Source organism: Sinocyclocheilus grahami, unplaced genomic scaffold (genome assembly GCF_001515645.1).
Source record: "Sinocyclocheilus grahami isolate Dianchi unplaced genomic scaffold, SAMN03320097.WGS_v1.1 scaffold539.1, whole genome shotgun sequence".
Taxonomy (NCBI): Eukaryota; Metazoa; Chordata; class Actinopteri; order Cypriniformes; family Cyprinidae; genus Sinocyclocheilus; species Sinocyclocheilus grahami.
In genome coordinates this window covers 124,376-152,215 of record NW_015505718.1, presented here as the reverse complement: position 1 = coordinate 152,215, position 27,840 = coordinate 124,376, and the positions used below count along the sequence as shown (strand labels likewise).

The following is a 27,840-nucleotide window of genomic DNA, read 5'->3' as shown; positions in this document are numbered from 1 at the left end:
CCAACACGCAGAGCTCTCCAAGAGCGTGCTGAACTCGTTCAGTCTTCTCTCCGTAGAGTAGTCAGGAGCAGAACGATGTGATCGCTCGGCTCCGAAGCGAAAAGCTGAATATGCCCTGCACCTGCTGCCTACTTATACTCACGCTGTGATCAGCAGCAGCTGGATACAATAATCGCATGCCAATGTGCATTGGCTCGTTTAGTTTACACTCGAAGTAGATTGGTCCCTCTAAGCGAGATCCCAATTTCGTCGGTCCTCCGACGTGACGTCGAGAGTGACCGACTGAAAGGGAACTACTTTGTTTGGCCTTCCAAAAGAGGACATGATAAAACGCAACGCGTAAAAAGACAGTATAAGTTATTATAATCCGTAATTATGTCCCCACTGGAGGCAACAAATGCCTCGTTTATAATGGGTTTTAATGTTTTTGTCTCGTCGCTCCGGCCGGAGAGGGCATCACAGTATGGTAAGGGGCGTAACATTTCTGTCACACGCTTGAGGTATTCGGCCAATCACAACGCACTGGATAGCTGGCCAATCAGAGCACACCTCGCTTTTCAGACCGATCAGCTTTGTAAAAATTGTGTTTCAGAAAGGCGGGGCATAGAGGGGAAACAATAATGTACAGTATGTTACATTAGTAATGTTAGTAAATTTTTTCTAAATGCACATGAGTTATGATTCATTCTGCCTTTGGTTTGGTTCATTTTAAAGAGCTGAATCAGGTGTCTGGATCACAGTGAAATCCCAGAAAAAAATAATATTAAAATTCTGGCTGATATTGATAAGTATACAGATAATTATTTAGATGAATTGATAATCAGCCAATAATAAAATTCTATAGAATTTTGTCTTTATAAATCAAAAACAAAACTCTAAAAACTAAAATAAATAAATAAATGCTACAAGTGAGTTATAGTCATAACATTATAATGTACAATATATAAAATATTCAGATATATGAGATCTAAAGAAGACATTCAACAGTGTTATTAAATTATTCATGTTCTTAAAAGATTAACTGTAACTAAGCATTAGATGAAGGCAAAGGTAATCGAAAAATAAAAATAATAGAGAATATCCAAAAAACATAACAAAAAATAAGCTTTTGTGATATAATATCAGCATATTCTTTGTTTACGTGTAATTTAAGGTTAGCGTTTCCAAACCCTCACATCTTCTAAATGAGTCACAGGCCTGAATTTTTGAACACGTCCAATTTTCTGAACCTCTGACTCTCATTAGCAGCTAATAATCTGTAAACTGTGAATCTATCTGATTGTGAGGTGAGAACATAAGCTAAAAGACTGGGCAGGCTGGCATTTCAATACACAAACACTCACGACACAATCAAGACTCCTAATTCTCTACCAACCCCATAAACCCTAATAAAAATAAATGGGCTTCAGAAATTCAGCAGAGGAGATGCTGAGATTATCATTACACAGATCTTCCCTCTCCCGCTCTTCACAAGCCAATCAGCAGAGAGAGGATACGGCTTCTGAGCCACTCTGCCAGAAATAGTTTGCACTCGTTCAGACGTCCCAAAAACACAGTCAACAAATCATTAGTCAGGAGATATGAAACATCCCTGTAAAATTCACAAGAGCACCAAATCCTAGTAAACTAGCATTATAATGTGATCCAGTGCAGGCAGGGAGCAGGTTTGAGATTGTCATGCATAGCTAGAGGGATTATTGTTAGGCTGTTCTGTTGTTATGGGCTCATTAACAAAAAATGGGACCTTTTGAAGTACTGAGTTCAAGACTCTGTGAAAATGTTGCATTACAACTGTTTAAGTCGCCTAGCATGTAAGAGTGTGTGTGTGAGAGAGAGAGAGAGAGAGAGAGAGAGAATATAAAATGTATAAGCAGCAGAAAGCAGATAACAAACACAGACTCTAGGGACTCTATAACTAACCTTGTGAAAGTGAATCATAGAGCGCAGGGCTCTTGCCGAGGGGCCTCTGCTGTCTACTGCTGCAGTCTAGCAGATGAGAAGCAAGAAGGCCAGCCTGTTAATGTCTGTACATTGCACTGCTCACTGACAGGGGGGGAAAAAATAGGTACTAGGGGTGCCAACTCCTGAGATTAATTACATATAGTTTAATTAACATTGTTAACTTTACACCTTAAATTTGAAAAAGACTCCAGAAATGGGTGTGTAACGCTGTGGAAAAGTGGGAGTGTAGAGTGTGGGAAGAGAGGAGAAAACCAATAAAACACAGACCAATATACAGACAAATTAATATTAAAATTAGTGCTGTCAAGCGATTAATCACGATTAAAAGTTTTTGTTTACATTATACATGTATGTGTACTGTATATATTTATTATGTATATATAAATACACACATACAGTATATATTTTGAAAATATTTAGATTTATATATATTCTTATATTTTATATGTAAATATATTTAATATATAAACATAACATAATTTTCTTAAATATATACATGCACGTATTTGTATTTATATATACTAGGGCTGGAACAATAAATCGATGCATCGCAAATCGAGAAATGATTCTGCATCGATTCTGAGGTTTTCTGAATGCATCGCGATTCTCTCTTGAATCGATTCTAAGCTTAGGATCTCAAATATCGGCAAAAATCCAATATCGTGCATCCCTAATACAAACAATAACCTGAAAGAAAGACAGCACAGTATACTTTAAGCAAACATTACACCAAAAAGTTCTAAATTATACAAAATAAAGCAACAGATATGAGGGTTCCGAGAGACTGACACTAAAAGTGACCACTTTTCCTGGCTGTGTGACTAAATTATGTCAACTACAAAATTGCTTCACTCTGTGATTATGTGCTGCAGTATTCTGTTGCGTAAACGGCAAACACTCCAAAAGCGGGATAAAACAGCGCTACCCAACTGAACTGCGCAGTGCAGACCAATTATCGACTGGCCCAACGAACAGCACGGTGCAAACTGGTTTCGACTATAGAAACCAGGCCAATTTGTACAAAGCTGCACAAACCAGTAGGAAAGCGCAGCATGAGTCGTGCGACCCATTTAAATTAGACACAAAAATTCTGTGTTATAAACCCATAGGGAACCACAAATGGTTGAATGCTTAAGCAGGTCGAAACCAAACAGCACTGACATTCTAAACAGCACTGAAGAGGAAAGCAAATTCTGTACTTCAATGCCTTATGAGAGAAAAACAATATCTGCTAGTGTCACGGATTTGTAAATATTACACAACAGTTCAGGTCAATGAATTGGCTGGTGCCATGTATCAGAGCTCATGCAGTGATACTACAGATATTTGATAGGTAAAACAAAGTTTAAGGATGCAATCACTTGTGTACTGACTGAAGTTGTGTATTGACAAAATGTGTGAGCAATGCTACAATTAACAAAACCCCTGTGCAAGCTGTTACAGACAGAGGTTTCTCTCCCGCTGGAGATTTAGCTTGAATATTGCTGCATGGTGTTCACTGTAGCAAATGGATTTTCCTGCTAATCATATGTGGAACAGTGAAAGTAATAATTTCCAGGGCTGCCCCCAAATAGTCAACTAATCATTAGTCGACCAAAATTGTATTAGTCGCAGAAAAAAGTGAAGTCACGCAGCTCGTTAACAGCTGGACTATGGTAATACAGTACATCGGGCAGGACATCCAAACGCTCGCCTATCATTTATCCACCACAAATATGGCTTATCATCTGATTATGTAAGTATTAGCAACTTTACATGGCCGCTCAATCTAATGTTAACCAAGAGAAACGTGCGCTATTCAGTGTCTGTGCGGAGTGTGGAAGCTGAACAGTAGCGCTCACTGCAGGACAGATGGAGGCGCCGCTGCGCTCACTTGCTCTTAAAATACTCTGTAATTTTTGGTCATTCAGATAAGAGTAATACATCTTTCAAATCTGTAAAGACTCCACGTTTATTTGTGTGCACTCACAATAACAACAAAACGCGATTTTGTAAAATAATGAAAGCAAACAGGATGTGCTTTCTGCCGTCTCAGTCTCTGTGAACTTGAGCGCGAAACTCCGTGTATATCTTTGCCTTACAGACATTAAAAATATATAGAGAGTGAAATGTCTACTTTCAAATGAACAGATTCAAACGGAAAACAAATATTCTCCAATAATGTAATCCATATGAAACATGCATACACGCGCTTCACTACTGCAGGGATGACGAGTCAGTGTCGCTGACTTCATCTCTTAAAGGGGTCATATGATGTTGCTAAAAAGAACATTATTTTGTGTATTTGACGAAGCAGATATCGTCCTCTTTTGGAAGGCCAAACAAAGTAGTTTCGCTTTCACAATCAAACACACAACGCCTTCACAACATGGCGTTTACAACAACAATACTGCAGCGAGAATAAAAGTTACGCCTTCTTTCTTTGCGTGAATATTTGGGCGGCGTTATGCAAATCTTCCCACATAGTGACGTAGATATGTGGGGGCGTGTTAGAACGAGCCATTTTAGGTAGGCGTGGCTTACTCTTAACTTTTATAAAGAATATCTCTTTGGATTTGAGACTTTAGTCTTTGCAACTTTACAGATCTTCTTTATGCACCAAGAGCTTGTACCACTCCAAAGAGAAAGGAAAAATTGAAATCGCATCATATGACCCCTTTAAAGGTCACATATTTTACACCTTTCTAGAGTTTTATTTTAGGTTTTGATGTCCTTAAGAATATATATTTGCAGTATAGGTACCAAAAACCATCTCAATATATTTTTACAGCTCCTCTCTCAGGAGCTCTGCTGAGAACAGGTCAATTTTGACCCGTCTAATTAATATTCATGAGCCTCTATTCTGATTGGTCTGTTGTTTTCTGCGTGACGCACGGCCAGGCCAACCACAGGTAACTAGGGTCAGCCGATGTCACAGCACTAGCTGGAGGCAGCAAAACAAAGCGGAAACTGGAGGCTGCCCATTCAAACCAGCGCAGATTCGGCTACATAAGGAGCGTAAAATATCATCTTGTTGTGATGTTGGGTGCCAGAATCTACGTAATACAGCTTTAAATCAGAAATTTGATCGCATATCTGCTGCAACTGCCAGACAAAAAAAATGAAGACAGCTGTGGTTAAACGCGATAAAACGAGCAGACTGGACAGAAACGATCGTCAAAAATTCATCAAAAATTCTCACGTTTGCAGCGCACACTTCTTATCAGAAAAGGTTCAATAAAGTATTGTCTTTTGTTGTTATGGGCGCGTCTACAGATTTATTGCCATATGTCTATGTTTCTTGCATCTAATGTCTGTGCGCATGTGTGTAAAACAACAAAATGACGATTTATATATAATAATTTGTAATTGTATATATATTGTTGTGATTAATTGTGGCTGGAACAATAATGTAGCTGTAAAAATAGTTGCCTGCTGAAATTGAAATGTATATACATCATCATGACTAGATAGACACGGTGAGTTTGTCTTTACTATACACGTTAGATGTGATCCACCTCATAGTAACAATCCTGTCAGATCGTCCATCCTTTGAGTGAGAGTGTAACGTTACAGGTCGGCCGATCTGGTTTCGTGGTTAAAGTTAACCTTTTTGACATGTTTCCTGTTGTCGTTGCTCAGCAATGGCATGGACGCGATGTTGTCTGGGGGTTTGGCAAAAGGAGAGTGAGATGGTGGGCGGTGCTCGGGGTGGTGACTGAAGGCGGTGACTGTGTAGTTCTGACGTCAACTTTTTACCGAAGTCACAACGGTTTGTGAAAAATCACATCTACTTTATGCAGGCTGTGTGCATTTAACTGTGGACTGACTGTTTTGAAACTTATATAGTAGTTACATAGCTCCTAGACCTCAGTTATCGTGAAAAAAGCCAGGAAATTTCAATTTTGACAATATGGGACCTTTAAACCGAAACAAGGAAAGCACTTGTTTATCAGTGAATTATTAAAATGTTAATGCAGCCTCCTTACTGTTTTTCCCTGACACATTTATAATCATTACTTCTGCCGGTGCGCTATGACAAGCTTTATGCGTGTGCTTGAGCGTTTATTAGGCAATGTAGGCAATTGAAGGCTCATTATAATGATTTAAATGGTTTATTATATAGTCGACCAGAAAAATTCTTAGTCAAGGGAAGCCCTAATAATTTCATTGTAGTGGTTGAAAGAAGACCCTGATTGTTAGCATTGCTAGTCAGATTAACTGTAGTGAATCAGTTCAGATGGGGTATGTAAATTAATCTATTCAAAAAAACAATCACTGACTCAAGTCCCTGCACTGCACTTCTTACTCACAGATTTTCAATTAAAACTGAAAATTAAATCTGAATTAAATGATCTCTTCAAGTTCAATGTTGCCAACTAACATTGCTCATTCAAAAACTTTCAATGTTTTGTGCTAAAGAGACAATTATACACTGCATCATGTGATATTTATACACTACCATTCAGAAGTTTGGGGGTCAATATTTTTTTCCAGTTATAATGTCTTTATGTATGACATTATAACTGGAATTGGACATTATAACATTATACTACATAACATAACTGGACATTATAACATTATAACTTTATTTATTTATTAAATAAATAAATAAACAAGGAAAGATATTTATTACTGTCATAACAGATTATTATAATAGATCTATTAAAAAAATATGTTCTTTTGAACTTTCTATTCATCAATAAAACCTTGAAAAATGTATCAGTTAAATATTAAGCAGCACAACCGTTTTCAACATTGATATTAATAGAAAAAGGTTCTACAAGCAGCAAATCAGCATATTATTATAATTTCTGAAGGACCAATGTGACTCTGGACTGAAAAAAAAACTACTTTGCCATAACAAGAATAAATCACATTTTAAAACATATAAAAAAATTTAAAACAAAAAAAGTTATTGTAAAAAAGACAGAAAAAAGTAACTGCAAACGTATAGAAAAAGTATAGCTGCAATTGACCACTAGTACTTTTTCATATATTAAAAAAAAACACACAGCTTGACTGCAGTACCTATGCACAGTAAATTAAAAGTAGCTTGTGAGGGTACAGTTACAAAGTAGCTTCCCAACACTACAATTCATGTGTTGACTGGATTTCTTCTCATATCAAATGTGTATCATCCTTCGAAATGGCACCATCGGCGCCTTACTTGGCCATGTTCGGTCATAACAACAAATCAGGCTTCATCTTTGCGCTCTGTGGTGTTGGACATCTACGCTAAGAATGAAAAGGCTTTGAACCCGGCCGTTGGTACACGATGCCTCGATGGACCACGAGCATCCCAAACACACAGAAGGTGTTGCAAATCAATACAAACAACTCAATTAAGTTGAGCAGGATGTGCAAAAGGTATATGAGGGACAGGGAGCAGATGATTCAGTTTAAGGGGCATCTGTACCCTGCAGGTAACCTTCCCTGACCTCGCTGATCAATACCGCAGTGCTGACAGGATAACCTGGATTAACCTTCTCTGATCACCCACCACTGCCTTCTTTTGCTAAAACGTGTGAGAATTTACACAGTACAGTGCCTATGGAGCCAGCAGGGAGACGAGTCAATCTAATCATTTTACAGTAGATTAATATGATCCATGTGTTACAGAATTGATTTATTAAAATTATTTAGCTCTGAGAGACGAGTCGGGCATAATGAGTGGAGAACGGTTCCTTTTGAAGCATTAAAAAGAAATAAGGCCTTATTAGGATGATGCATAGTGGCCTCTGAGATGTAAAGAGAAGCTGAGAATAGAATAGAACACGGATGAAGAAACTGTACATTTTATAAAATGGATAAATGAAACAAACCATCCGAACAAACCAAATCAATAAAATGAATTCAACTCATCGCCACCCACCCTAGTCTCTCATTATTGTATGAAATACAACTCCGTATTGAAAATACGATATGCTGAATACATATGTATGCAGGTTTTGAATGTTTTTTTTTTAGTATGGAGGTGCGTGTCAGCATGCAGAGTGATTTGATGGAGCCGAGTGTGTTAGGTCTGTGGGCTGCTTTGTTTGACTGCTGCAGAACTCTATTTACTTTGGCTGTGTTGTTTCTGCGACTCTGCCCTCAGGCGTGATGCCCAGGCCACGGTTTGTTTATTTTGGTGGGAATTGGAGAAGCTCTGCTCACAGCACCCAAATTAAAAACCAAGGCCCCGATGTCCCGGGGAGGACGACGATCAGATTCTTCTTGTCGTGTCGAACACACAGACAAGTCACACAAACTCAATAACAAACAGAGAGAACGTTTGATGAGTATTTTAATGAGCACTGACATGATAAGTAAAAGGCAAATACTAAACTTAGCAACAACCTTGAGACGTTTACACCTGGAATTAATTCTTGGGTGAGCCAATCAGAAGCAGTCAGATGAGACAGAAGAAGACTTGCATGTGTTATTATTGTATAGAGACACCCAAACCAGGACCCATGGTGGCCTGTAATGATGACTTTTGAATTGACGTGACGTGTGCCCAAGTATGGTGACCCATACTCGGAATTAGTGCTCTGCATTTACCCATCCAAAGTACACACACACAGCAGTGAACACACACACACTGTGAACACACACCCGGAGCAGTGGGCAGCCATTTACGCTGTGGCGCCCGGGGAGCAGTTGGGGGTTCGGTGCCTTGCTCAAGGGCACCTCAGTCGTGGTATTGAAGGGGGAAGAGAGCGCTGTACATTCACTCCCCCCACCTACAATCCCTGCCAGTACGAGACTCGAACCCACAACCTTTGGGTTATGAGTCCGACTCTCTAGCCATTAGGCCACGACTTCCCCCAATTGTACCACTATGCATATATTTGCATATATGCATTTATTTTTGCTTTCAAATGCCTGGGAATATAAGTAAATTTGACAAAAAAAAATAGAATATTTATTGGTAATGCATCATTTACCTTCAGCCCACAGCCATCAATCAAGTCTGATTCTTGGCCCTATGTAGTAAAACGTTTGAGCACCTCTGGTAAATGTTTACTATTGATTCCAAATGTGCTTCAAAATATGTACTTCATTTCATTTTTCATCAGAGTTATTTTCTTTGAAGGTTGCAAACAACCTGCAAAATTGAGTACCCTCGATGTAGAGCCAAATTGCTAAAATAACTTTGACATCAGCAATAATTTGTTCTAAAAGTAACATCCAATATTTACAGCTACATTATAGCTGTATAATAATTCCCAATTTTAAAAAAAATAAAGAAAAAAAAGGGTTATTGTAATAAAACATAATACATATATAATTAACAGAAATTATTGTAAATAAACCTTTTTTTTTCCTTTATTGAAAAATATAAATATTTACAGCAACTGTCTTGGGAGTTTTTGCATTTATGATGTACTTTTGACTGATTGCATGAAATAGACATGTCATCAAGTAGTAATTAAATATTGATTCGGTCAATGGTTTCGAAATCAATTTCAACTTAAACTAAAAATTATATTTATTTATTTATTTATTTATTGTATTATTTTAATTTTTTGCTGTTATTTAGCAATATCCTCTTGTTATCAACTCACTCGAAAGCAATGCCATAAAATTGTGCAATGTTACTTACTTCAAACTGGTTAAGCCTCACTTTAAAAGAAAACCATTTTTCCATTCTTCTGCTTTTCATAACTTCTGATCCATATACAGGGTCATTTTTAAGATGAGCAAATTGATATGATCATTACTTGCACCAGAAGTCCCTCAAGCAACAGGTAACCTGTATTTTCTAAACAATAATCTGTGGGCCGTTATACATCTTAAAATAGCACGGTCTGCATTTCCACCAAAAGATCATGATGAAGCCCTACTTTAATGATTTGGAAAATTTGCTGACACCCAGCACTCGCCACAGGATTGAAGCAAGGGCTGCGACAACATGCTCATATGCACGCACGCACCAGCTCCTTCCTCTGTGAAGAGAAGGGCATGCATCTCTGTCAGCTCGCTAAATACACAAAATCTCTCAAAACATTGGCAAAAGTGCTGCTGGAGTTGCAGCAATTTGCATACAGTATTTCTAGCAAAACACTTAGCTACATTAAAGGAGTCTCTCTAAAAGCCTACTGGGAGTAATGTAATGTCCACAGTTGTGCTGTGGATAGATCTGCTGTTTGCACTCGCTCACAGACGCAAGACCTTCGGGCTCAGAGCTCTCCTTGAGCAGAGAAGCAATTAGACCTGATAAAGTTGTTCCTTCGTAGCATTTCAAAGGGAAGCGTCACAGTAGGGGCCGCTAACAATTCAGCTGTTCCTTATTTGTGCTCAAGAGCTCGAAACTAGATTGACTCCTTCCTCACCTTCAAACAAACTATATACACAGAACAGTTAACAAAAAAGAGGTTTTACAGACCAGCTGCTCTCAATGATGCAAGCAAGGAACAAGATTCAACAATGTCAAAAGTCTAACTAGAAAAAAACGCATAAATGTACAGTTAATAGCTTTGGCATATAGAAAAATGGCCACTCACAGTACATTCTTCTAACATTGTTAAAAATGTTGTAAGCATAAACACTCTCTCCAAGAGATAGCACTTCCTTTGACACTTGCACAACTTTCTTATAAGTACATAATATATTTCTTGAAAATTCTGTACAATACTTATTCTAATTATGTATGATACAATACTAATACTAAATATTGTCAAAAACATATTGACAATAATCCTCATAAAAAAGGAACTGTTGAGCAGACGAGCAAGTGTTTTTTTGATTCCGGTCTAGCAAAATAAACTTATTTTAAAATTAAATCACAGTTCTTTTATCATAATGCAAGTTAAAGTCATAATGAAATGGCACACAAAAGTAGCAACAGATATTTTCTTCTGTGAATTATCCAAAAAAAAAAAAATGTAGGGTGTGGACTTGATTCTATGCAATGGTTGTTGATTGTTTGGAGGCGAGCTTGCAGTTCAGAATAAGATCAATAACATGCATTTAGAAAATAGAAGAATTTTCATTTAAGGCCATCTTTAATAGGCGAATCAACACTACTTTAATAATGCTATATCAACACAATTAAACTCCTCCCATCATAATCAACAAGACTGTCAGTGTGACTTCAGATGCTGTTGATTTTTCAGAACAATGTATTTTTATCATGTCACTTGCTTTAAGTGTTGATTGGGTGTTTAGCACACTCTTTTGCGTTTATGTTCTGTCACCACTGAATCCCGCCAAACTTGCAGAATCCATCACCAGTCCTCATTTTGGTACCTCATAATTTACGAACTAAGCATGATTTACACTTTCATATTCAGACAAGCAAGATGCACAGCCTGACAAGTCAAAGCACACAAATCATTTTTATCTTCTTAGTCAGTCATAGTGAAGAAGAGCATAATAAAGCATTATGTGCATCAACTGCTAGTGGTCCTTTTTGACCCCAAGGCCTGCTAATGTCTACAATAGTATTTGGCTGCATGACTTTCCCAGTTGTTCATGATTCACTGGATACAAGGGGTTTTAAAAATGCATTTTACTCACATTTTCTACCCAATAATAACTTACTTTAGAGCTTAGCATAACTAGAAAAATATACACTAGTGTTCAAAGGTTTGGGACTTTTATTTTTTTTATACTTTTATTCAGCATGGATTCATTAAATTGATCAAAAGTAACAGTGACAGTAAAGACATTTATAATGTCACAAAAGACATCAGTTTCAAATTATTTTGAACTTTCTATTTATCAAAGAATGCTGAAACAAAATGAGCAGTTTCCACAAAAATATTAAGCAGCACAACTGTTTTCAACTTTGATAATAATAATAAATGTTTCTTAAGCACCAAATCAGCATATTAGAATGATTTCTGAAGGATCATGTGACACTGAAGACTGGAGCAATGGCTTCTGAAAATTCAGCTTTGCTATCACAGGAATAAAAGTACCATAAAGGCAGTCTAAATGTCCTAAATGGTTAGTAAATTTAAAAAAAACCAATCCTTATATCTCAAAGATGTGCTCAAACACAAGCATAACAGTTGTACCAGTTTGAAGTTTGACTGACTGATGAACCGAGAACTCTCTATCCTCCTGATGACATTTCAGTGTAAAATACAATTGCTCTGTCTTCGCACTCATTCACCTCAGTCGATATACGTCAGCACTCTCTATGTTCCTGTGAAACTACTGTAACAAATGCAAGATGTAAGTGAAGTACGGCTGCTAAAATGAGTCATTACCGTGTAGAGCTGCAAGCTCATGCAGCAGTCAGTCATACAGTTCCTTTAAATCCATAACGTCACACTTCTAAAGACTCTTTCTCTGCATGGTGCTCTCATCTAAAAAAACACTACACAAAAGCTGTTCTTGGACTTAAAAGAGAGAACAACGGCGCACTAACAAAGCTGCTCTTAAGACTTTGAGCAGACAGAGAAGAAGAGATTAAAGAGGAGTGGAGATGTTCGAAATGAGAACGAGTGCAGCAGGTGAAGCCATGGGGAGTGCTGATTGCAGAATTATTTTCACACCACACACTGAGGAGACGAAACCATTCTTCTCGCCCTCTGTTCTCTCTCTTCATCACATTCATAGTCTTCAAAGGCATTGTTTCGTTCGCCGCCTCTCATCTGACGAGTACCTGCACTCCACGTCAGCTCAAATTCGTTCTTTTTCAACAAGAATTGAGAATGGCGAGAACAACGCCAAGGTCATGGGTTTGGTTCCTAATGTTTAAATGTGCACATTCAGTCCAAGTACACTGTGGCCACTGTGCTCTTAGGAACCTTAAGTGCAGCAGAATTTTTTTTGTAATCTTGGCCAGATCTGTGCCTTGCCACAATTCTGTCTCTGAGCTCTTCAGGCAGTTCCTGTGACCTCATGATTCTCATTTGCTCTGACATGCACTGTGAGCTGTAAGGTCTTATATAGACAGGTGTGTGGCTTTCCTAATCAAGTCCAATCAGTATAATCAAACACAGCTGGACTCAAATGAAGGTGTAGAACCATCTCAAGGATGATCAGAAGAAATGGACAGCCCCTGAGTTAAATATATGAGTGTCACAGCAAAGGGTCTGAATACTTAGGACCATGTGATATTTCAGTTTTTCTTTTTTAATAAATCTGTAAAAATGTCAACAATTCTGTGTTTTTCTGTCAATATGGGGTGCTGTGTGTACATTAATGAGGAAAAAAAATTAACTTAAATGATTTTAGCAAATGGCTGCAATATAACAAAGAGTGAAAAATTTAAGGGGGTCTGAATACTTTCCGTACCCACTGTATGTATTTAAGACTCGACAAGAAAACATGAGGCAGACTACACATTTATTCTAAACTTAACGAGGGACAGACAGGTGCAAGGAATCAACTAATAATGAGACGTACACAAACACGTGGGAGAAATAGAACACAGGCCTGACACTTATGCTGCGTTCACGTCCTCCTGGGACATTCGTACTTACGAGTTGACAAGTCGTAATTACGATGTCAGGTGCGTTCAAGTCAGTTTAGTCGGCACAAGATGGCGGTGTAACTTCTTTTAATAAATTACAAGAAAATACAACAGGGTCTGCATTTTTTTTACTTGGATTTCATTAACTAGCTGCGTAACAAGAACATGACCAATTGAAGTTTATAAGACAACTAAACTATCAATTTAAACAAAAATGTACCGTCAACTACAGTCGATTCCGCCATGTTTCTCATTGACACGCCCTTAACTCAGAAACTCAGGGCTTAAAGAAAATTTCGAGTTTCCCACACGTAATAACGACTTTGTGGTGGCGTTCATGTGCATTCAACTTGTAAATACGATCTATCCGACATGACTTGAACGCACCATTATATGGTGTGCTCAGTTATTAATAATGGCTCTTATTATTGTCAGTGTTGAAGACAGTTTTTGCTGCTTAATACCGTATTTTTGTAAAAACCTGAATACATTTTTCAGGATTCTTTTATGAATAGAAAGTTCAATTAACAATATTTATTTGACATTTTATATTTTTAACATTATAAATGTCTTTACTGTCAATTTTGATCAATTTAATATATCTTTACTGAATAAAAGCATTAATGAAGTCAATTTTATGTTTCTTGGCACCAAATCAACATATTAGAATGCTTTTTAAAGGATCATGTGACACTAAAGACTGGAGTAATTACTGCCAAAAATTCAGCTTTGCCATTACAGGAATAAATTACTTTTTAAAATATAGTCAAATAGAAAACATTACATTACAACATTACAATACATATACAGTGGTGTGAAAAATTGTTGGCCCCCTTCCTGATTTCTTTTTTTTTTTTGCATGTTTGTCACACTTTAATGTTTCAGATCATCAAACAAATTTAAATATTACACAAAGATAATGCAAGTAAATACAAAATGCAGTTTTTAAATGATGATTTCATTTATTAAGGGAAAAAAGCTGTCCAAACCTACGTGCCCCTATGTGAAAAATTAATTGCCCCCTCCTGTTAAATCATGAAAGAACTGCAATTAACCACATTTCAGAAAGCTGAGTTAAATTTCTCTAGCCACACCCAGGCCTGATTACTGTCAGACCTGTTGAATCAAGAAATCACTTAAATAGAACCTGTCTGACAAAGTGAAGCATGCTTAAAGAGCAACACATCATGCTGCAATTTAAAGAAATTCAAAAACAGATGAGAATCAAAACAGTTGACATGTTTCAGTCTGGAAAGGGTTAAAAAGCCATTTCTAAGGCTTTGGGACTCCAGGAATTCTGCACTCTATCAGAAAATCCTGAAGGAGAATGTCCGGCCATCAGTTTGTGACCTCAAGCTCAAGCGCACTTGGGTTATGTAGCAGGACAATTATCCCAAACACACCGGCAAGTCCACCTCTGAATGGCTCAAGAAAAACTAAATTAAGGTTTTGGAGTGGCCAAATCAAAGTCCGGACTTAAATCTGATTGAGATGCTTAAACAGTCAATTCATGCTTGAAAACCCTCCAATGTGGCTGAATTAAAACGATTCTGCAAAGGAGAGTGGGCCAAGACTCATTGCCAGTTATCGCAAACACTTTATTGCAGTTGTTGCTGCAAAGCATGGCACAACCAGTTATTAGATTTAGGGGGCAATTACTTTTTCACATAGGGCCAGGCAGGTTTGGACAGCTTTTTTCTCTTAATAAAATAAATAATTATTTAAAAACTGCATTTTGTATTTATTTGCATTATCTTTGTGTAATATTAAAATTAGTTTGATGATCTGAATCTTTTAAGTGTGACAAATATGCAAAAAAATTTAAAACCAGAAAGGGGGCCAACACTTTTTCACACCACTGTACAATATCTCTGTTGGGTTTTTTCTGTATTGTTGATCAAATAAATGCAAAAAAAAAAAATCCTAATTATTCCAAACTTTTGGTTGGCACCGTAATAGTATATAAATAATACTAAAACAACACTGTCTGTCATAAGTATGCATAAAATGTCAAATAACAATAATCTTCACAATGCCTCCCCTCCTTCAAGAACTGCCCTGTTCTTCTTTAGGGTGCGAGTGCCTTTAAGGACCGGCTGATCTCAGGGATGTTTGCTTCTCCATGAGCTGAAATATTGATAATTTCCTGGACGGCTGGTGAGCCACATATATAATTGAAATGAATCTCTAGGCTTGTGTCAGAACGAGTGGAAGAGTTAAAAGGGGTATTGAAACATCCGCGAAGCTCTTAGAGCCTGAGAACATGAATCACGCTGAAAGAGGGAGATCTGTGGACCTTGCGGTCCAGCCTATTGAACGCTGTGAAAGTTGAAGAGATGAAGCACCTGACACGGCACTGGCTGCATGCTTGCTGAGAGGCTCTCGTGGAGGAAACCAGACCGACCCAGAGGAATGAATGGACATCCCAGAACGCTACATCACACTGCATTTAACATCACTTTTCTCTCTCAACTAATTACAGAATTTAATGAACTCCTGGCTATCCATTAAGGATTTCTAATTTAGAGTCCAGAATGTGGGCATAGAAAACTAAATAAGCACTAATAAGAGCTAAAAGTTCTCTATAGAGTGCTGTCGCATGTCATAAAATGTTGTGCTAATTGGTTGAACAGATATGTCACCAGCTTCTAAGATCAACTAAGTGTAAATTTAGCCTGTAACTTTGTTTACCAGTAATTAGCACAGGATTTTTCCCAATTGTAGTAATGAGAATTACATTATTTAATCATGTATTCATTTATTTATATACTGGATTTCAGTAATGAGAATTTAAGGGAAAATAATTATGCTCAATTGTCCTGATAAATTTATAACAAGACTAAAAATCTTAATGGTCCTAAAAACAAGCTTACATTTTTTTATGCAAAATATAATTTCTTATTCTTTTCTTTTGAATTAGGGTGGGGGAAAAAACATGTTATGCTGTACACAACTTATAAAAATATGAATAAATAAATACAAATAATAACAATTGTATCCACGAAGTAATAGGCATGAGCCTTGATATTCCAGTAATGAGAATTACATTATTTAATTATTTATTCATTTAGTTATTTATTTACTGCATTTCAGTAATAAGAATTTAGGGGTAAAATGTGTTTAATTGTCCTGAAAATAATATCACGAGGCACAAAATCTTAATGGTCCTAATAACAGGCTTCAATTTGTTCATGCAAAATATTATTTATTTTTTTTTTCCTTTTGAATTAGGGATGAAATACGACCTGAACATTTATTTGTGATATTTCCCCATAAATCTATGGGTCTATAGTTTTCCCAGCTCCCCACTGACACTGCCATTTTGCACTTTGCCTATCATATAGCCAGTGAGGAGAAACAGTTTAACATCACACAAGGGGAGTCAATGGCAACGCCTGACTCTTCTGAACCACAGTCCAATAACGCTTCCACTCAACTGTGTGACAGCACTGCCCTCTACAGGCCGAAGAGCTTTATGGCTCCCATCATCAATAACCCATGTTCCCCAGACACAACCTGTGATTTATAGGGGTTTAAAGAGGCTGGACCTTTACAAACAGAGGCCTGGTGTGACACTCCAACATCCTTAGCAAAAGAAAATATCTGATTAGGTCTGCAACAAAAATGGAACTTAGGGGTCCTTTAAGAAACAAAGCATGATCTCATACCATAAGCCTGATAGTGATTCACAATAAACTAGACTTCATCCAACAATCGGCTTTCTTTTCACCTAAATCAACACAGGCCTCAAATCTTTATTCCTTCAAACCAAAGGTCGCTGATCAGATTAGATCTATCGATTCCTACATCTCCACACAAAACATCAGTTTTGTCATAACACCCCTCCATTAGAGTTGGGCCAGAGGGGGAGTCCCGCTTTAATTCTATCTTCATTCCTCTATAATCACTCCCCCTGTTTGGAGTCTTTCTCTGAGGCGTATATTAAAACAGATCCATCATGTCTGACAGACCTTATGTGATCTCCCGGTCCCTCTTCTGTGCTGCTGCTGCTCCTGGGGTTTCACAGAAGAGCAGACGTTTTATTCGGCTTCAACACTGACGACGGTGGAAATTAGCACATCACAATTCCATAAACAAGAACCTCTCACTCTGTGTTAGACGGCAGAAAATGAATTAGCCAGGCTAATTAGTGAATAACATTGGGGTTCAAGCAAGTTCAAAAATGAACTATCGTCAAGCACAGAATGCAAGTAGCATTTGGCTTTGGGAAGTAAATAATGAAGTTACTGGATGGTGGTAGGTGTGTTAATGAGGACTACAACATCATAAATGGTGCAAGTATAATTATGAGAATGATAGTCTGTCCCTTGCTGATGCAAGGGATTCAAAACAAAAGATATACAAATAGTCTACTAAAGAAACACTGGTCATGAAATTAGCATCTCATAATAACTTCTGCCATATTAGTGGTTAATCTAGGTCTAAAGATTTTTCTCCCCAGATGTGGCAACACATTAACTACTGTTCAAAAGATTGGGGTTGGTAAGCTTTTTTTTACACTCACCAAGGCTAAATTTATTTGATCAAAAATACAGTAAAAACAATAATACTGTCAAATAGAATTACGATCAATTTACAGTTTAATTTAAACCCATGATGACAAAGCTGAATTTTCAGCAGCCTTTACTTCAATCTTCAGTGTCACTTCAAAAATCATTTTAATTTGCTCATTTGGTGCTCAAAATACATTTCTTATTATTATCAGTGTTGAAAATAGTTGTGCTGCTTAATATTTTAGTGGAAACCTTTCAGGATTCTTTGATGAACAAAGTTGTTTCATAATGAATTAACTTTACACAGTTATTGAACTGGACTGAAGCAACACTGAACTGACGAGATAAATAATGATAATTGTCTTGCTACAGCTGTTTTATAGCAGAATTTGAATGGATTTGCCTCATATTTGAAGTTTGCATCACTGATTCTGTTACTTTCCTGTTTAATATTGTAAAGCTGCTTTGAAACCAATCTCTATTGTATAAAGCGCTATAATATAAAGGTGACTTGACTTTTGATCAATTTAATGCATCATTGCTGAATTAAAATCATACCGACCACACATTTTTGAAGGGCAATAGAAGGTCTGTAAAAATCATGCAAACTAATAAAATATTAAACGTCATGATAAATCATGGACATTTCTAGGGAATACATTTGTGTATTTGTGTATTACATATGTGTACTGTTGTGTAGAGCAAGTCTTTCTTTCAAACAACAGAAATGTTTGATTTGTTAGCAAATTCTCAGATTGTTTCAATGAATCAGTCACAAAATGTTTGTCAACCAGTTAACAAAATGAATGATTCATTACCAAATCGGTTAGAATCAAAATAATTTTTAAAAAGCTTATGTAGCACAAATGACTGGAAAAGTCATTCAAATGCATTAAAACTGTGGGAGCCCTGAATGTAACCTTTTTAATAAAAAATAATGCAAAATACAGTTTTGTGGTGTGTAAATTCTCTCCATTTGCTTGGCACAAGCAGCTGCGGCAAAAACAGGGCAATGCAACTGTGAACCGCCGATTAGACAACAACAAAAAAAACTAAATGGTTGACAGGAAGGCAAAAGGGAGACCATTTTCAATACAATATGCAGAGCCACACAGCTGTTGGGAGAGAAATGGCAACATGTAATAAAACACAATGGCACAGCGAGTAACTGGAAATGGAGCGTGCTGCAGACATTAACCGCGGTCTCCACGGTCTGTGACTCAGAGTGGACATTTTCGAGAACTTTTATTTCCACTTGGAGGATCATAATGGGAGATTTAAGTGAATTACAGTGGTGCCAGGCATGCAGACAGAAGTGTGTGTGGTCTTCTGGACAGCTAGACTGTAAATTCACAGCCTCAGATGGGCCTTTATTGTGCTTGCTGAGAGAGGCCAGAACACGTCTATCATCTCCAATAAACTCTGCTGGGTTCGGTTTGTTTGTGCTGTGTGCTGCCAGCACTGATACTTCAAACCTGAGAGTTTCAGCAAAACTAAGAGGTTGAGCTGTAACAAAGATAAAAAAAATGTGTGCACCCAGGGTCAGGGTGACTGGCATCATTAATGGAAAAAATGAAAAATAAATAGCCTCAATGGCATAATGGAAAGACTGGTTTTATTTATAAGTGCAATCAAAAATAACCACTCAAATAAGGCTGAATTAAACAGATTTTGAAGATTTTTTGGTGAGTGTTTCTGCAAGTTACTTTGATACACCAGTAGGTGGCAACAAGTGACTGTCATCAGTGAGTCATTCCCTCAAACTCTTCCTTCCAAAACACTGATTTATTCAGAAACTAACAAACAGGGTTATTATCGATAACTAAAACTAAAACCATAAAACACAATTTCATTACTTGAAATAAAATAAACCTTAAGTGAAATAAAATAAAATAAACTTTTAGCTAGGTGCAAAGGCAAAATTTCTTGTTAAAGTTGAAGTACTGAAATAATAAAAAACTAAAATGTAATAAAACTTACACATTTAAATAAATAAATAATGACAAAACACAACAAAATTACAAAAAAATTTATGAAAAGAAAATATAAATATAAAATCTAATTCAAAATAATAACAATATATAATAGTATATCAGTACTAAAATAGCATTGCTACAAGTGACTGTTTCTATTAGGGATGTGCCGATACGAGTATCAGTACCGAACGGTTCACGGGGCAAATTCCAAACGGAAGTGATCCTCCCTATCCCCTTGGAGTGGGGGCTTTGGAGTGAGCAGGGCACGTGCGTGCCATTATGTAGTCTTTTGGAATGCACTTGGCAAAGCGAGCGATGTAATTTCATCACTATCTTCAGCTGGCATGTTCCCGTGACAACGCAGCACGGTGCCGTCAGCGGACACCGGCATAAAAATTTTTTTTATGTTTTATATATATATATATTAGTTTTTGTATATTATATAGCATATTTTAAAAACTTTTTAAAATATAAAATGAATGTTTATTTGTAACAGTTATGTTAACAACAATAAAAATATATTTATGACAGTAAAACAGCGACATCTGCTGATGGACACCTTGCTGCGTTGTCACGGGAACATGCCAGCTGAAGATAATGAGGAAATTACATCCCAAAAGACTACATAATGGCACGCACGTGCCCTGCTCACTCCAAAGCCCCCACTCCAAGGGGATAGGGGATAGGAGATCACTTCCATTTGGAATTTGCCCTGTGAACCATTCGGTACCGATACTCGTATCGGCATGTGTTCGAACTATACCGTGGATTTTGGGGGAACCCACTTGTTTTTTTTTTATAAGGGGGGGCTTTGTGCGCTTGAGTGCGGGCTTACAATGAATTACAAAGATACATAACAGCTACAAGTGTATGCACTACTTGCTTTATGCAAGCACTATAGGATAAATCACTATACAGGATTTACCCTATTATACTTTATCGACACGATTGATAGGTGAAACAACAAACAGCCACCCACAAATAGTCTATAAACAAAGCATCAGGCTGTCTTTGAGTTCACATGAACAATGGTTAACGTAAAGTTAACCTGACTCGTCGTCAGGCTACAGAAGAATACTATAATTCCTCCGTTCAATTAGGCCTAAGACATCGAGAGTCACGCAGATCTATAACAACCCAGCCAATACACATAATTGCGAATAACATGCCTTACCTTAACACAGAATCGACCACAGACGGCGAGCAACTAAAAAAGGGGACAAGACGCGTCCTTGTTTTTCGTGAATATTTCGCCCAGTCCTCGTTTGGTGCGCTCTGGAGAGACGTGGAGCTATTTCAAGCTTTCGGTTTCTCGGGATATATAACATTAGAATGCTAGCATCCGTAACATTTGGAGTAAGGTGTCTAACTTAAGGTGACCATTACGCTCTAGCGTCGACGTTTGTTGGAACGCATAAATGGACGAATACCAAGAGGACTGATTCGGAATTGTTGTCTGGAAAAATGTGGCTGAAACGGTGTGTCACACGCAGGTAATAAATATCCCTTTTGAGATCTCTCAGCTAAGGGCTGAATGCATTAAACGAACATTGCCAAAATCCTGTCATCTGTGAAGAGTTTTGTGGCAAGTTGATGCGCGTCATGCTGTTTTCACTTCTCTTGTTTTGAACGCGACGTCTTACTTAAACCTCACAGCTTTGCGTTGGTAATGTTCCCGAGGAAACGTTTTAAGTGATGCTGGTTTGTATGAATAACTAGAGGGCTCGTAATTAACAAGATTGCGAATCGAGTTGAAGTTATTCGCACAGCGCTCGCTAGGGGTCGCCAAATAACCGCGATGCGATAACCAAAGACTTGACGCGCGCAAATTAGGTCGAGTATCAGCTAAACACACCCTCACATACCACAGTACACCACGCCAGAACAACATTTTCTGTGCGGTCATGACATTTATGCCATTTTATGAATCACATCTCTCACTGTTAGAGTGACATTTTGATCATAAGGTTCAGATGGTGTGCTATTTGTCAGTGGAAAGTCAGGATGAATCAGAATCAGAAAAGCTGTAATGGCCAGGGATTTATTTATGGTTAACAGGAGCTCTTAGCACTTACAGTACATACATAGCAAGAGTAGGATTCAATCCAAAACAGACATTCATGTAACAAATCTTTATTATACATTCCGCATGGACAAAAAGTCAGTCAAATGCTAAGTAATACACTATACGCTCAGGAATTACAACTGCTCATGAGTAACAGCCATAAAGTGGAAGAACTTTTCATTCAAATGTTCATTACTCTAGTTTCCTAGCATTTATGACCCCCATTCCAAAAAAAGATGAAAACTGAGCAACTACAAGTTCTGTTTTTTTAAAGTGGCAGAATTTGACAGATGTCCTTGCCATTACATCTGGTTAGCAGCTGTTCCAGGGGCATAATGTGGAGAGCATGTTTAAGGTGGGAATGACGATGGAGCCAGGCAAGCATCATTGTTCATTCTCTACCTAATGTAGGATGCTATGCTGCAACTTCTTGCATTCACAGGTTCTCCAGAAGGTGCTGTCTTACCATAGTCATATGATAAAGTGCACATTTTACACAATATATTGTTGCATGTTCTGTTTAGATGTGTTCTTACTTTATAGAGCCATTTCATACGGTCCAGTGGCTGGTTGAGAGTAGTCTTATACTCAAGTTATTTAAAGTTTTTTTTTACATTTTTCAAATGTAACTCAGAAATGTATCTCATCTTGTTTTTTATGGCTTTTCTCTGTGCTGCTTTGATTTGAAGCATCAATAAGAATGAAAGTTCGGGTAATCTAGAAATCAATGCGGTAGGGAACAAAGAATTTGAGCAAAACTGTGAGCAATGGCTATTGGAGTTTAGCAGTGTGTTAGATAAGGAGAAAATTAAGTATGAAACTGCTGGTAAACCAGAGGGATTTTTTCACATCTAGGTGATCTGCTGCTAAAAACACAACTAATTACTACGAATTTAGCCTCCCCCAAGCATTATATATATCTACATTCTTTTTTTAGCTTTACAATACACAGTGGCAATAAGGCACATGCTTTGTTGCACTCCAGAAAGGTCTAAGGTGGATCGGCTGCCAAATTACCAGACAGCGGGGAATCTCCCTTTAGCAGTTTGGAAAATTCCTCACTATTCCGAGTAGGCTGAATAGCCTTGATGAAGATCGTTAGCCGCATCTCTTAATTGCTCCATCAACTACTTTAATATCTTCACATCAAGGTTATGCATCCTCTCACAGCTCCGACGTTCTCTTGAGAGCCTTGATTATCCAGTGTACCTTGCAGGATTATGCTGATGCTCTCATATTAAAACAGTCTGGTGAATGGGTCCTCATATGCCACAGACAGGGCATGTATCTCAGTGTCCAGTTCACTGACCTGGAAGCCGTTAGGACAGTAAACAGTGATATGGGAATATGGGGAATATCAGCCCGTGTGCTGACCTGAACAGCAGCTGGTTCATTACGGGCTCTGTCACTGGAAATAATTAGTTAGTCTCTGCTTTGACACAAGCCGTTGGGTAAATTTTTTCCCCCCGAAATGTTAAAAGACTTAATTTGATCATATTTTTTCATTTTCTTCTTCTCCCTGTCAGATGAGGTTCTCTAAGTGCACACTGTACAGCCGTCAATGTCTTAAATGGCAGCACACAACTATCTCATTACCATGTACACTGTAGCGTGTAATAGCATGGCACTTCTGCCATTTTTATACCACTTTTTTCTTGCCGGATGTAAGCTCGCTCGCTCGCACAGTATGCCTGGTTAGTGCGAGGAGTGCTTCTGCTCTCCATTTGACACTCTTGATGGTCTGATATAATGGCAGGGCGATTTGATTGCGCCCACCCCCACTTAAACTGTTATGTAACAACGTCTTCAAGGGTTCAATAAGCCTGACATATCGAACAAGTTATAAAAAAGATGCATTTAACATACAGACTCTCATAATCTGTGCATCATATTTGCTGAATGAGATCCAATGCTTGTTTCTTACTAATTTTGGGTGCTGATTCCAAAAATAGTGCCTGTTTTTCACTAGCATTTTCACAAAATATGTAGCAATTTTTGCTTTTGACATTCATTTCTGTCAGGACCACTATCGTCAAAGATGATTGACAATTAGCATACAGTTTGGATTGGCGGTATGGTTCTGTTCTTGGCAAGAACTCCCTGCGCATTCATGCAGCCTAGCATGGATGAGAGCAGGGAGAGCAGCGATATCCCCCCCGGGTTAACAGAACAGAACCAACATCAATGTATTGCAGATATAGTTAAAGTTCAATAATGTTATGTACACATTTTAGAATTAGTCTGAATCAAAGGAGAATCAGAAGGCTGAATCCTGACTGACAGAGGAGGAGATGGGGATGGAGGAGGGTAATTAGCTATTGAGCAATGTGAAAACTGCTGATAATACTGAGGGACCTTATATATGAATGCTTAGATAGGTGTCGTATTCCCATAGGTTGATGGGGATCAGCTGAGAGTCAGCTGATGCGAGCTTGACTAACGTGACCTGCCAGAGCTAACGCTACGCTAGATTTGTAAAGTGAAGAAGTCTTGTATTATTCCTTAATCACCAGAAAAACAAAGACATGATTACTATCTTCCAGGCTACAACTTTGTTCATTTGCTATTCTATTTGTACATGTATGAATGATTGTGAAGACATTATTTTATGCCTAATCCTGATTTCAAGGTTAGAATTATGGCCAGAGAAAGAAAATAATGCAAACATGCTTATTTACTTATCAACTTGTGTTTATGTAAAGTTCTTGGCATTAAATGGAGTATTTGAACATATTGTTCCACTCAGTGTTCGAACTATACCATGTGCGCTTACGCGTGCCTCAAAAGAGGGCTTGCAATGAATTACAAAGATACATAACAGCTACAAGTGTATGCACTACTTGCTTTATGCAAGCACTATAGGATAAATCACTATACAGGATTTACCCTATTATACTTTATCGACACGATTGATAGGTGAAACAACAAACAGCCACCCACAAATAGTCTATAAACAAAGCATCAGGCTGTCTTTGAGTTCACATGAACAATGGTTAACGTAAAGTTAACCTGACTCGTCGTCAGGCTACAGAAGAATACTATAATTCCTCCGTTCAATTAGGCCTAAGACATCGAGAGTCACGCAGATCTATAACAACCCAGCCAATACACATAATTGCGAATAACATGCCTTACCTTAACACAGAATCGACCACAGAATCCAACGTTTATATTTTTTCTACGAATCTTTGAGTTAACGTACTAAACATGAGTGGAATTTGCACCGCAGCGCCCCCACACCTTGGTGCTCATGACAAGAATAGCATATATAGTTATCTTTATTTAAGTGAATTAGGTTTAAATCGCCGTCATGCATGAATGAATGATATTTTAGCAATTTTACACATAATAATCCATGATGATCACATTACACAAAACTGAAATTGCACGTCAAAATAACACATTGTCAATATTTTTTAAGACCCCCCAAAATTTCACAAAAACGTTTTCAGGGGAGCCCATGTCTTATTAAGGGGAGCCAAGCTCCCCCTAGCTCCCCCGTAGTTTGCACCCTGGGCATATCCCTAGTCACTGAATCATTTACTCGACCAATTTGATTTCATTGGTGGGGTCAAAACAGGAAAATACATTTTGTCTGAACAAGGTTATTGAACAGTTGTGAAAAGGAATGATTAATGCTTCATTTTTTGTTGAGAATTGTGATTAAATGTGTCATGGATGTAAAGCAGTCAGGTTAGCTAATATATGAGGATTTACTGTAATTGCGAGGATGACTTGTGTATATATTTTTATACTTTACACATTTTTCTAATATCTATTTTTGTTTTTGTAATATATATTATGTATTATTATATATTTTATCACATTTGCTGTGGAAAAGGGCAGGGCAGGTCAACTAAACTGGTCCAGCAAAAAAAAAAAGAGCCTTGGATGTGATCGATGTACAGACCCGTTTCTGTAAATACTCCCTCTCCAGAGTGAGACAACAAGACCAACACAGGACAAAAGCTGGACAGGGCCTAATAGCAGATTCCTTCTCAACAAGCATACTGAGAGTCATGTGATGTACAGCTTTATTGTCTAGATGCTCAGCTCGAACTACTGTAATTCTGCAATCCATTTTGAGTTGTCACTTTAAAGAGGTCACCTCTCTACATGGAACAGGGCATGAAGAGAAGACGACTTCTGAATGGATAACACCCTTAGTCAAGCATGAAAAGGTGTTGCATCATGAAAATAACACTAAATATCATCAGTCAGTGAGAAATGAGTCACCCTACCTCATTGAAGAGCACTCGACCGCTCTGACCCTGCATGCCACTGACAGAGTGTGAGCTACTCTTCCCTGTGCGCCCAAATAAGTGCTGGTGACCCGAGTCAAACAGGGTCACGTGCAGCTGATACTGGAGTGATGCCAGTGACTCTGACTGTTGTTATGCCAATCACAGGAAGAAAAGGAGAAAAAAGAAAACAAAAACATCTCTGTAATCAAGGGCAAGTACATTTTTAACAATAATTCATCAAATTAAAAATGTTTTTGGGTTGGCATAAGATGTCAAGCAGTGACAGTGTACTGCAGTGTGACACAATATAATTAATCTAAAACTAAACGTTCTACAATTTTTATATATATATATATATATATATATATATTAGGGGTGTAACGATTCACACGTTTTATCGATGCATCGATTACAAACCCTGACGATGCATATGCATCGATCTTGAAACATGACTTTTGAATCGTGAATCGCCGATTTCGGACAGTAATTGATTTAAAACGCTAAGAATCGAATGAATCGCGATTTATATAGCGTTTACATTTTCATCAGAGATTGTGGAGAGAATAGTGACTTACGTCCAGATGTCATTCAATTATTCTGTTCAGCGTGTTTTTGGCTTAAAAGCAAGAGTGTTTTATAATAGACGCTGGCTGAAGGTGGTCAGAGGTTTAGCGATTCTGAATGGATCCATATAGTAGGTTTAGTGGTCTTTGGCGTCTCCCTGTGGTACTGTTTGGTATCGCAGATTGACTTGTGCTAATTTGTATTGAAAACTTTTATTTAATTATTGATTGATTGTGGCACTATACATACATTGTGAATTATAAAAAATGGTACCGTTGTTGCACCCAATTCTGACCCCCTGCCAGACCCTCCTCCCCCAGTATTGGTAGGTTTAGGAGTAGGTGTGGGGGAGGGGTTAGGATTAGCCAATCAGGTAGCGAATTGAACGAGGGGGGTAATAATTTGGCAGGGGGTCAAAATTGGGCACAACACCGGCACTTCTTTTTTCCCACTTCAAGCACTGGGTACACCTGATGGTTAAAAGTGAAAATATGAGAAATTATGACTAGTAACACAATCTAACAATACATCTTAACTTTTCCATAGCATGTATAAACATCTGTTTTACGTGAAGTCCATCAATCTGTTTGAAGACCAGCTGTAGACCTTGAGAAGATCCTGGTGCTTGCCTATCTGTTTGACTGTGAGGCGGGATCACGCGGTTTCTCAAGAAAGCGTTTTTCCAGTCAGACATGTGCGGAGTTTCTTCACAACTATTAATCAACAAGGGAACGTTTCTTAACGGGTTAGTTCACCCAAAAATGAAAATTCTGTCATTAATTACTCACCCTCCTGCTGTTGGAAACCGTAAGACCTTCGTTCATCTTCGGAACACAATTTAAGATCACGAGTCGCGTTCACGACAGTACCATGACGGGAGCGTGTGGCGACGCTGACCCAGATTAGGGTTGTGATGGTGAGGAAATTTTCCCACCGGTTAATCGACGTGTGACAACACCGGTAATACCGGTATCACCGGTATAAATTTTATAACAAAATTTTACGTTCACTTTCAAATAGCGGCAATTCGAAGTAAAGCAATTGTTCGTTTGAATTTTTCCTCTTTTCCTCGCTTTCCTTCGCTTTTAAATAGCTTAAAAGCGCCGTGCGCATTTTACTT

At 37.9% G+C, this 27,840-nt stretch overlaps 1 long non-coding RNA gene across 1 annotated transcript in view; it reads right to left on the bottom strand.

Moving 5' to 3' along the window:
• LOC107555601 (uncharacterized) overlaps positions 1 to 27,840 on the bottom strand; it is a 37,330-nt gene that overhangs the window by 5,506 nt on the left and 3,984 nt on the right. The window contains exon 2 of the long non-coding RNA XR_001605181.1: positions 26,154 to 26,300. This is a non-coding gene — a long non-coding RNA (uncharacterized lncRNA). The remainder of the gene's footprint in view (positions 1 to 26,153; positions 26,301 to 27,840) is intronic.